Here is a 12762-nt window from a genome sequence, read left to right as displayed (position 1 = left end):
CGGTGCTTTCAGTGCTTGCGTTTTGGGCCATATGTCTTTCCACTGTACTGCAGAGCCCTTGTGTGGTGACTGTGGACACCCACTCCATGAGGGAAGCCCCTATGTTCTGTCATCTTTATGTTTCAATTGTGCTGATCACCACTCCCCTTGCTCGCCCGGCTTACAAGAGAGGAAAGGAGATCCAAGAATACAAGTACCAAGATCAGTTTTCTTATGCTGTGGCTTGCCAGAAGTATGAGAGACTCCACCCAGAGTCACTATCTTCAACTTTCGCCTCTGTTATTTCATTTTCTCCTCCTACCTCTTCGTTAGCCCAGCTCTGTACCCCTCTCCCCTCCCCCTCCCCCTCCTCCTCTGCAGTTTCCACGGCCTTCATTCGGGAGCTGCTCCCCGGCTAAAGTAGTGCCTCCAATGTCATTAGTGACTGGATCCCCCTATGTACCAACTTGGAAGCAATAGTGGTTCAAGAGCAAACGACTCCAGCAATCATCATTTGCAATCTCCCAAGCATCTCTCAGGCCGGAAGACTCCTACCACTACTCAGCCACGAGCCACACCGTCTGTGCCCCTCAAGGTTGCCTGCTCTTTTGGTTCCCTTGTTGCCCTGTCCTCTTCCACCTCTGAAAGGGGGGGGGGGAGGAGGAGGAGAAACATAAATCCCAAGACAAGGCACCCCTGATGCCCCCTGAGGTGCCATCTCTCCTTTCGCAACGTGAGTCTGACATTTTAGTTATAGATGTCGGTGACGACTACTGGCTGAGTGACATGAAATTCTCTTGGCTTCTGTATGTCTAACTTGGACTCTCACCACACAGTCATCCAGTGGAATTGCAACAGATACTGTCGTCACCTACCGGAAATGCAATGTCTTGTCTCCTCCTATTCTGCGTTCTTTCTTGCTCTTTAAGAAATGCGTTTTTGTGATAACCACTTGGCAACATTTCATGGTTATCAGACATTCTGTTGGAACTGTGTGAGCCCCAGGGTAGCATCTGGTGGGGTGTGCACTTTGGTTCGCTCCAATGTCATTAGTGACTGGATCCCCCTATGTACCAACTTGGAAGCAATAGTGGTTCAAGAGCAAACGACTCCAGCAATCATCATTTGCAATGTCTACCTCCCTCCAGGTAGGCCACTTCCTTACATTGAACTGTCACCCTTAATCCAGCAACTCTCGCCTCTGTTTCTTCTGCTTGGGGACTTCAGAGCCCACCACCCACTGTGCTTGAAATGTCACTTAAATGGGAAGGGATCTCCTAACTGACCAACTTATCACAGACCCCGATTTGTCTCTCCTCAATGATGGTTCCCCTACCCACTTCAGTGCTGCTCTTGGCACCTTCTTCGCTATCGATCTCACAATCTTCTCGCCTGCTCTCTTGGTTTCCCTACATTTGTCAGCCCATGATGACCTTTGTGACAGTGGCCACTTTCCGATGATTGTGTCATTCCCCTGCTGCCACCAGGCAGACGGGTCCCTATGTTGGGCATTCCGCAGGGCCAATTGGCCTTTACATAGTCTACTGCACACTTTTACACCTCCCTCTCGAATTCCATTGATGTGGTCACGCACGGCATCTCTGCCACTATTCTTCATGCTGCTGGCACTGCTGTTCTATCCACAGGTCCCAGTCATCGACTGGTACTGTGGTGGACCAAGAATGTTGCTGTGTTGTCCAGGACCGCCAACAGGCACTGCAGCGATTTAAGCGACACCCTTCACAGACCAACCTCATTAACCTATTAAGCAGAGTAAACAGAAATGCTGGGAGTACCATATGTCCTCCCTGGGAACATATGCCTCTTCATCACAGGTTTGGTCCAAGCTCCGTAGCCTTCTGGGCTGCCAGCGACAGTCAACTGTCCAGGGTCTTAACCTCAAATGTGCTCAGTGCACTGATCCATTGGTCCTAATGGAACATCTCACGACACACTTTGTGATGGCCTTGGCATCCTCTTCCTATCCTACCATCTTTATCCGACAGAAACACAGGGTTGAATAGACATCCCTCTGTATCACTAAGCACCATGCTGAGCCCTATAATGCACCTTCACTGAATGGGAATTCTTGCAGGCTCTTAGCTCTTAAAGAGACAGTCCAGATTCCACCAACAACCAAATGATCTAACACTTGGATGTTCCCCAGAGGCAGCATCTCCTCTGGGTCTTCAACCGCATTTGGCTGATGACTGCTTTCTTGTCACAATGGCAAGATAGTATAGTTACCCTTTCCTTAAGCCCAGTAAGAACCCAATGTATCTCGCTAGCTACCACCCAATTAGCCTGATGAATGTACTTCATAAACTGCTCGAGAGGATGGTCATCTTCAGATAATGTTTGGTACTCGAATCCCGGGGCCTTTTGTCCCCGTATCAGTGAGACTTCCGGGCAGGTCATCTTCAACTGACCATTTACTCAGATTAGAATCAGCCATCCGACAGGCTTTTACTTACCTCCAGCATCTGGTCACGGTTTTCTTTGAGCGACAAGGCTTGGTGCCACCACATTTTAGTTGCCCTCCATGGCTGGGACTTCCATGGTCCCCTTCAGATTTTTTTCTGCGAGTTTTTGTCTCACCGGCTCTTCTGGATTCCCATTGGCATTTCACCCAGCGCCCCCCGGATTCAGAACAGTATCTCTGTGTCAATACTCTATTTCATTGCCATCAATGGGCTTGTGACCACTGTTTGGCCTCTGGGCATTCTATGTCGACGATTTTTGCATCTGGTGCAGCTCCCACTCGTTAGCATCTGCTGAGTGCTGGCTCCAACGCCCACACATCTTGGTGTGCAGACCGTTCCACTCTTTTCCATCTTTACCGTGCTCTGGTCTTGTCCAGACTAGATTATGGTAGTCAGGTTTATGGTTCAGCAGTTCCTCCACTTTGAAACTGCTTGACCCTGTCCATTATTGTGGGGTGCATCTGTCTATTGGAGGTGAGAAAAAGCCTTTCGCACTAATCCCATTGGTAGTCACCTCACAGAAGTGGGAATTCTCCCTCTATACATCCGACGTAGCCAACTCCTTGTTGCTTACGCAGTCACCATTTGCCAGTTTCCTGACCATCCTGCATACTCTGTGCTCTTTGCCAGCAAGGGATGTCTCCCTCCTAACACCTGCCCACAGGTGGGATTGCCAGTTGGCATGCGTGTCACTTCCCTCTGTCGGGATATCTGTCTCCATTCACTGGATTGCACCTTGTGTCTTTCCTTCCATACTCCCCTTGGATGGTGCCTAGACCACGGATTAGGACCGATGTATTCCAGGGTCTTGAGATCTATGTCAGTCCATGGATTTCTGGCGTCTTATATGTGCCATCCTTACTGAGTTCCAGGGTGCCACCATCTTTTACACTGATGGTTCTAAGACAATCAATAAAGTGGTATACGCTTTCAAGTCTCCTAATGGCTTCGAACACCATTTATGCCAGGATAATGTAATGAGTTCACAGCAGAGCTAGCCATTCACAGGGCCCTCCTTTTTGTTTCTCAGGCCTTCCTCCACAGTGTTTTAATTTGTTCAGACTAAATGAGCAACCTGCAGGCTATCGACTAATGCTACTCCCATCACCCTTTGGTCTCTGCTATCCATTACCTTATCTCTACCCTTGAGCATGTTGCCTGTTCAGTTATTTTTCTCTGGGTCCCAGGTCATGTGAGCATCCCAGTGAATGAACTGGCTGACAGTTTGGCAAGAGAAGCAGATACATACCCCCATTTCCTTTCATGATTCCAGCTGCAGACATGCAGATTTACGTCAGATCTATCTTTGCCCAAAAGTGGAATGTCATCTGGAACGCTACTGCTCATAGTAATAAACTCCCCACAGTCAAGGAGTCTACTGCAGATTGGCACTTTTCTTTCCGCTTCTCTCTGAAGAAGTCCACTGTTTTATGCTGTTTACCCATTTGTCATACCCGGCTCGCCCATTGTTTCCTACTACGTAACGACCCAGCCCTGCAATGTGGTTGTGGAGCCAGACTGATGATATCCCAAATATTGGTGGACTGTACCCTTCTTTCAGCCCTTCATGTTAAGTGTAGGCTTCCTGATTCCGTAAATTTAGTATTAGCAGATGATCCATGGATGTTTCAACTGTTCCTCAGTTTCCTCCACGAAAGTGGTTTTTATTTCCAGATATAAGGTTCTACTGTAGTCTTGGAGCAGGGGCAGGTTGGTTGTGGTTGGGACTTCTTTTATAGTCTTCTCGATCTGTGACCCCATGATGGCCACCCCCCTTTCCCGTTTTTAGATTTGGTCTCACCTTTTATGCCATGTACTGTGTGTGTTTAATGTTCATTATTTTATAATTTGACTCCCCTGACTGAATCCTACCACTTTTAGCGGAACATCTTTCTTCTTTAACTGACTTCAGAATCGCGGGACTGATGACCTTGCTGTTTGGTCCCATAACTCACCTCAATCGATCAATCATCCTATGCTGCCATGATGAAGTTCTGAAGATATCTCTAGTTCATGATGCAAGGCCAGCCTTGCTTACCGGTCTTCTGTTGGTTTGAGGACTGGGGCAGTAGGAGACTACTAAGAAAAAAAAAATTTTTCCTTTTTTTCTACAAACCACCCATACATTTTTGTGTGTTGGGAGACTAGTCCTTCCGAAAACAAATTACTCACTCAGAATGTAGGTCTGATTCTCTCAGGTTCATATAATTAGCAATTTTCTGTTAAGAGCTGAGCTCTGAAGCATTCAGAGTACACAAATTTTGTCATAACACACTTGTCCACTATGAAGAGAATCTAGGAGAAATATCTCTTCAGTTGGCTGATGATGAATATGAATATTGATTGGGAAATACTATTTTTGACTTGGTGACATTTACAGCGTTTGCAAATTCATTGCAGAGCCATTCTGTGACAACCCTGTTTGCTTTGCAATTTGACCTGCCAAAGCTGGGACTGAATGATGTCCACCAATCTACTAATATAGCAGTGTGTTTCAGCTGCACTGTGTTTAGAAAGGCCTCCTTTCCATTTCTTATTTGTCAGCAAGATCATCACTTTATCAGTATTGTACTCGTCACCAATGTGCACTATATGCCCCCCCCCCCCCCCCTCTCCGGCCCCGGGGCCGCTCTCTCTCTCTCTCGTGTGACTATGTTCTCAATTTGTACTTCTGTTCATTAACAATCAAAATAAATGTAGATGCAAATTCTGCCATAAATTCACTGGTGTCTCTAAAATTAAAGCAACAAACGAAAATTTTGGTGTAAAACATTATAGACTGCTGACAATAAAGTAGAAATAATGTAAAGAAAACAAAATGTAAACAACTGCATTACAGTAGATGAAAAGGTTTTTTGTTTTGTTTTTATACCTTAACGGATTTGCACACACATCCCAACAACTGGTTAATGTGGTCACTATAGGGTGTGACCAACTCTGGCAGAAATAGAGGCTAAATAGTGTCTGAGCATGCTGTGAATGATGTCATCAGTTTCATGTTGAGACAATGACGCCCATTTATTGTGCAGAGCTGCTTGCAAGTCTTGGAGAGTGGTTGGAGGATGTTCACATGATGCAACCTGTCTGTCTAGTGTATCCCAGACATGCTCAATGGGATTCAATTCGGGAGAGCTAGCAGGCCTCACCATGAGTGCAGTATCTTCCATTTCTTAAAAAAAAAATAATCAACCACTCGTGCTGTGCTCTATAACGTTGAGCATTATTGTCCATCAATACGAAGTCTGGACACACGGCACCTCTTAACATCTGTACATGAGGTCCCAAAATTGTCACGGTATTGGACAGCGGTTAAACCTTTCTAATTCACCAGTACAACAGCATGAAGAGGTGTTACAATGGCCAACATAATCCCTGCCCACATTGTCAGCCATTCTCCTCAATATTGCTCGGTTTCCACAGTGTTCGGGTCCCGAAATTGTGTTCCACATTCCATTCGTATGCGAATCTGTTGAGAATCATTCTCCAAACCAAATTGGGAAACATCTGTCAAAAGAACATTGGCCCATTCTTCGACTGTCCAGGTGGTATGTTGATGACTCCACACTTGACGTTTCCTTTGTGAAGATGTGTCAGAGGCACACATACGGAAGTTCTCTGACAATAAAGGCCACAGTCGAAGCCTTCTCTACACTGTTTGCCTTCTACAACACATCCAGTGGATTCTGTGAGGTCCGATGCCAATTGCTATGCAGCATTAACGTGGTACCATCATACCTTTACTGCCAAATAATGGTCCATTCCGTCCGATATCATGTGTGATTGGCCCTGCCCTGGTCTCTGTGATACGGTTTTGGTCTCTCTAAACTGTCGCCATACCCAAGAAACATAACGGTTCATGTTAAGTCATCAGGCCACGTGAGTTTGCAACTGTCCTGCTTCCATTGTTCCTATCGCCCTCCACCATGGAGAGTCTGGTAGGTGTCTTCTGTGTGCCATACTGCACCATCTGTGACTGTGAACACAGTGATCGTGGGCGTAGGACTACCCAACAGTACTCTGTTTGATAGTGCCCAGATGTCATGGTTTTCTGTTGACAGTTTGTATGATTATATAATGAATTAAACACAGGATATGGAAAAACCAGTTTGTTGCTTCAGTTTTGGACACGTGTAGTTTCTATATCTTCAGGTCTCTAGTTATATTAGAAGTTCCAAAGATGGTGGGTACCCCTCTATTCCAGTACTTTTTAATTACTCTTCATTTTATTGTGAAGCCTAAACATTACTGTGTCTGTCTTGGGTAATTAATTGTACAATAAAATTGAGCAATGTGTGTAATTTTGTAATAGGGGAACTTTGCGTAAGGAAATCAGACATCAAATTGTTTAGTTAGCATGGTATTGATCTTGGGATATTTTACTTGAGTGGTTGGAACATTCTCCACTCATCAGGAGAGATCACCAGCAAAAGCTCCACTCGCACCCTTTCCCTACTTGTTCAGTTACTATATAGTGTATAAGCAGAGATAAGTTCCATGTTCAAAAGTACTTGTATTTTTGCAATAGTTCTGGACTAATTCCAACATCCTCAATATAAACCTACATATTGCATTTGATGTAAACTGATGTGTTGCTTCTTTTGGATTGTTGTTGTACGCTGCTTAAATGTTAGTTGTAACATTTGCATTACTTCCAGTGCTGTGAAGTGTGAGAGACCATTACAAATCTCCCACTGAGGAAAATTTAATAGGGAATGTTATTGCTACACTAGCTTCAAAAATGAACCCAATTTTCAGTTTTAAACATGTAATGAATTAATGTTTGTTAATAGTTTGCAGTTAAAATTTTGGGAGACATCATTACAAGTTACTGACATAAGCCCTGGTGGCTGAATGGACATACAGTCTGAGGAACCTCTGGAAATTACTGTTGTCCAAAAGGTATGTTTACTGAGTCTTTTACAAATTTGTTGCTGTTGTCACAGTGTACCAAAGACAAGCCTCATTTTGAGACAAAAATCAGTTCTTTTATCAGATTAATTTGTTTTTTACTTTTGAATACATTGTGGGAGTGAACAGTGATCAATGTAGTTACAAATATTTACTATGAAAAACAGTCTTGATCACAAATTATTTATTCCGATGACTGGTTTCGACTCCAACCGTGATCATCTTCAGACCAATGAGTAAGAACCACCTCCTGATGGTAAATCACTACTCTCTGATTTACCATCAGAAGGAAGTTCTTACTCATTGGTCTGAAGATGACCACAGTTGTGGTCGAAACTGGTCACCGGAATAAATAATTTATGATCAAGACTGTTTTTGATAGTAAATAATTTGTTTTTGCCTGCTGCTTTGACAGTTTATTTCATAATTTTTCTGACGAACACATTATTTCATTGTACTAAGATTAAAGCTTTGGGCTGCAATAATACTATTTTGTGTATTTCCTACTACCAAGTACAGATCTCATAAATTTATTTCCTATTGTTGAATCAATACTCAATAGTGTACGAATTAATTGGGAAAAGTTCATATTTTACAAGGAATTGAAGTTGGTTACCTGTAACAAAGTTTATCAGCCCAATTGTTGGACTACTGCTGCCTTGATTGTGAACAACAGTTGTAGGTCCTCCCTCCAGTTCAATTGAGTGCTTGTATGTGTAGCAACATTCTGTGCTATTTCTGTGTTCTCGAGAGGAAAACTAAAATGGATATTTCACCCAATAAGTGGGCAAAAATACTTGCCCTTCATGAACAAACATTTATGATTGTAGGAGACATTGCTTCTGTTGTTGGTGTGGAGAAAGTCTAATGTTTAAGGGGTTACTAGGGCATACAGTGGTACTGCCTCATTGTCTCCAAAGAGAAAAGGCAAATGTGGATGAAAACAAAAAAACCATTTATAGAACTGACAAAACTCTACTTGGAAACAGTAGAATTCATCCTTACAAGACATGTAAGGACTTTCAGGGATATTTATTGGCTACTTGGGTTGAAACTGAGTCTTTAATGGTACAGTGTAGGCTTCTTGATTGTGGGTCAAAGGCACAAAAGCCAGTAAAGTAGCAGTTGTTAAAAGCACGAAGAAGAAACTTTTGGCATGGGCCAAATTATAAAACTATTGGACCTCCAGTAATTGGGAAGTGTAATTTCATTGTTGAGCCCCACTTTGTTGAAGGATACAGAGCAAGGGTTGTCAGGTGAAGCAGATGTGGGACAATGAGAGCTGAGAATCTGGAACAGACTGTAAAATACCCTCCCAAAAGAAATGTTTGGGGGTTTCTTCATGGCAAGTGGCCCTGGGGCACTAGTTCCAGTTGATGGCATGTTGAAGTCATCCAGGTGCATGGAAATCCTTAGCACAGGAGTGTACCATTCCTACTGACCTTCGCAGGTGGTTAAGGAAAATTTCAACATGAGGTAGTGCTGTGTATTATAAAGCACTCAGGACTTTCATGGAAGAAAACAGTAATGGTGTTTCATTGACCTGGTAATTCACCACACATCAGTCCCATCAAGAGTCTGTGGAGTATTGTCAAAGGGCATCTTCGTAAAATAGACTGTACAGCAAAAGTATGCATATTAGTAAATGTAGTAAAAGTGTAGTTTCTAGACAGAGTGTACAAAAATGTACTCTAACCTAGTCAAATCCTTGCCTCAGCATATTCAGAAGCTCATTAAAACAAAAGGAGCACAAATTAGTTATTAACATTTGGTAAGCTACTACTGCATTACACATATAGTATAAATGGGCACAATTAAAAGTTTGTCTTGTTCCAATTAATTTGCACACTGTTGTACACTACCTGACAAGAGTGAACCACACAGAAGGAGAGGAGGAAACAAAATGATGTTTCACGGATTGAGAGGGAATGTGATGCTATTTCAGTGATTACAAAATTAAGTCAAATTTACAAAGAATTGGGCAATATGAGCCCACCTATTAGTATTGTATTGGCTCTGGACTGGATGCATACACTATTGTGGTTGGGAAGAGTGTCATGAAGCTGTTGTATGTTCTCCTGAGACAAGCTGGCCCACAACTGTTGTAGCTGATCCCTGATACGCTGAAAACCGGTACTGAGATGGAGGTGATGTCTGAGCTGGTCCAACACTTTTTCTATCGGGAGCAGGGTTGGAGATCTTGGTGGCTATGGGAGTATGTCAGCATCATGCACACAGTTCATGAAGATGTGTTGTATGTGGATAAATATTGTCCATTCAAAAATGACACCACAGAGCCTCTCCAGATCACCAGATGAATGGCGCCTCTTTCTGGGATGCCGAGAAATGTCATCCAGTTAGGGCACAACCACAATTCATCGCTGAACAGTGCAACACCATTTATCAGCAGTCTGTACTGCCCAGTCATAGCCCTAGCCCAAATGTAGCCATTTGTGTTGTGTTACCAACGGGCTATAGACGGAGTAATAATTCCCTAGTCCACCTGCTACTAGCCTCCGACCAATGGTGCAGGAAAACGTAGAATGTTGCAGGCAGACCACTACTTGTTTTCGTAGACAGGTGGCAAAGGGTTTATGATGTGCCTGGTTCAGAATACAGCAGTCCTCCCTTGTGGCAGATGTGGTAGATGGTAACTTCGATGACAAATATAGTTGGTCTTTTGTTCTTGTTTGGACGTTATTGAACCACTGTCACATCTTGACGCCCCACAAATCTAGATATTACATAGTTTGACCAGCTGGCCCAACAGAGACCTATAATGAACCCCTTTCAAACTCTGTCAGGTGCTGATAATGCTGTCTGACATTAGTATGTGGCATCTGTGCCCTTCATAATGACTACTGAACATCTGATGCTATTCAGCTTATATAACCTACCAGGTATGGTAACAGCAGTAAAAATGAACAAAACTAATGCACTCTGAATGTTCTACCTCCCACAGAGAAACCAACTCAAGTCACTTAAGTACACTACTGGCCATTAAAATTGCTACACCACGAAGATGACGTGCTACAGACGCGAAATTTAACCGACAGGAAGAAGATGCTGTGATATGCAAATGATTAGCTTTTCAGGGCTTTACACAAGACTGACATGAGGAAAGTTTCCAACCGATTTCTCATACACGAACAGCAGCTGACCGGCGTTGCCTGCTGTAACGTTGTTGCGATGCCTCGTGTAAGGAGGAGAAATACGTACCATCACGTTTCCGACCTTGATAAAGGTCGGATTGTAGCCTATCGCAATTGCGGTTTATCGTATCGAGACATTACTGCTTGCGTTGGTCGAGATCAAATGACTGTTAGCAGAAAATGGAATTGGTGGGTTCAGGAGGGTAATATGGGATGCCGTGCCGGATCCCAATGGCCTCGTATCACTAGCAGTCAAGATGACGGGCATCTTATCTGCATGGCTGTAACGGATCGTGCAGTCACGTCTCGATCCCTGAGTCAACAGATGGGGACGTTTGCAAGACAACAACCATATGCACGAACAGTTTGAAGACGTTTCCAGCAGCATGGACTACAAGCTCGGAGACCATGGCTGCGGTTACCCTTGACGCTGCATCACAGACAGGAGCGCCTGCGATGGTGTACTCAACGACGGACCTGGGTGCATGAATGGCAAAAAGCCATTTTTTCGGATGAATCCAGGTTCTGTTTACAGCATCATGATGGTCGCATGCATGTTTGGCGACATCGCAGTGAACGCACATTGGAAGCGTGTATTCGTCATCACCCTACTGGCGTCTCACCCAGTGTGATGGTATGGGGTGCTATTGGTTACACGTCTCGGCCATCTCTTGTTCGCATTGGCGGGTGATGGGTTAAGACCCATGGCTCTACCCTTCATTCGATCCCTGCGAAACCCTACATTTCAGCAGGATAATGCACACCCACTTGTTGCAGATCCTGTACGGTCCTTTCTAGATACAGAAAATGTTAGACTGCTGTCCTGGCCAGCACATTCTCCAGATCTCTCACCAATTGAAAACGTCTGGTCAATGGTGGCCGAGCAACTGGCTCATCACAATACGCCAGTCACTACTCTTGATGAACTGTGGTATCGTGTTGAAACTGCATGGGCAGCTCTACCAGTACACGCCATCCAAGCTGTTTGACTCAATGCCCAGGCATATCAAGGCTGTTATTACGGCCAGAGGTGGTTGTTCTGGGTACTGATTTCCCAGGATCTATGCACCCAAATTGCATGAAAATGTAATCACATGTCAGTTGTAGTATAATATATTTGTCCAATGAATACCCGTTTATCATCTGCATTTCTTCTTGGTGTAGCCATTTTAATTGCCAGTAGTGTACTTGCTGATGATGTCTACATGCAGGAAGTTAGTGCCACTGACCAAGTCTTCCAAATGCTTTTGTTTCCCCTGGCATTGTATATAAAAGATCCCATTTAGTCATATAATTATTTTTTATTTATGAGCAACAGCACTTTTGTTACATTTGCAATATGTATATTTGTACTGGTCAATGTTTTGTGATGAATAAAATCTCAATTGAAGAAACTGACTTTGTGTTGCTTTTTCCTCAGTGTCTCTTGTTGTCTAGTAATAATTAGTATTGTAAGTTAAGATAGACTGAAAAATGTCTTATTGAAGAAGAAACGTAAAATAACTGAATGAGAAACAATGGTTTCTGGTAAACTTTAAAGCCTCTTTGCTGACCACAACTTGGTAATGTCTTCACAGTTTGAATTGCATAAAAGCTTATTTAGAAAGAACCATTTTTGTTCATGCTGAAATAAGAATAATTGCCTCATTGGTGTTACATGTAAGATGAAATTTTGCTGTGGTCACTATTGATATGAAGACACATTGCATGCTTGGGAGTCATATTCTGTAACAGAGGATTCTAGTACATAACAAATTACGCAAAAATAAAACTAGGAATGGAGGACATAATGCATTTTAGCAAGGATTTTTAAAACTAACTTTGTGTTAAATGTGTAGTGCAGATGGGAACCCAAGACATTTTGAAAAAGCAGAGAGCTGATGTATTGTGGACAATTTCTTCGAATTCTTAGCAACTAAACAGAACTTACTTTCTTGAAATCTACTTCAGTGACTACACACAAAATGTGATGTTATGTTTAATACCTTGTTAATTAAATGAATAGCAAATAAAACTTCAATCAAATACTAAATGAACTGTTTAATAAATGTAGTTCGGTTTTTCTGGAGGATTTATGATGTAAAACACTTGGTCATATTGGTTTACAATCACAAAGTAATCCTCAAGGGAACACAGCAAAAACATTTGAGCAATAAGAGTAAGCTTTGACTACACATCATACAGACTTAAAAAACCTTAACATTCCTGATACTCTTAAGCTAATGCATGTACCACACTGT

At 43.1% G+C, this 12762-nt stretch overlaps 1 long non-coding RNA gene across 2 annotated transcripts in view; it reads left to right on the top strand.

Annotated features, from left to right (window-relative positions):
- LOC126179053 (uncharacterized) overlaps nt 1–12512 on the top strand; it is a 66281-nt gene extending 53769 nt beyond the window's left edge. Inside the window, exon 6 of one of the 2 annotated variants that reach the window (XR_007536677.1) lies at nt 7253–12512. This is a non-coding gene — a long non-coding RNA (uncharacterized LOC126179053). The remainder of the gene's footprint in view (nt 1–7252) is intronic. The other variant, XR_007536678.1, reaches the window with a different exon arrangement.
- Nucleotides 12513–12762: the final 250 nt, after the last annotated feature.

The sequence above is a fragment of the Schistocerca cancellata genome, chromosome 1 (assembly GCF_023864275.1).
Source record: "Schistocerca cancellata isolate TAMUIC-IGC-003103 chromosome 1, iqSchCanc2.1, whole genome shotgun sequence".
Lineage (NCBI taxonomy): Eukaryota > Metazoa > Arthropoda > Insecta > Orthoptera > Acrididae > Schistocerca > Schistocerca cancellata.
This window is presented reverse-complemented; position numbering and strand designations above follow the sequence as displayed.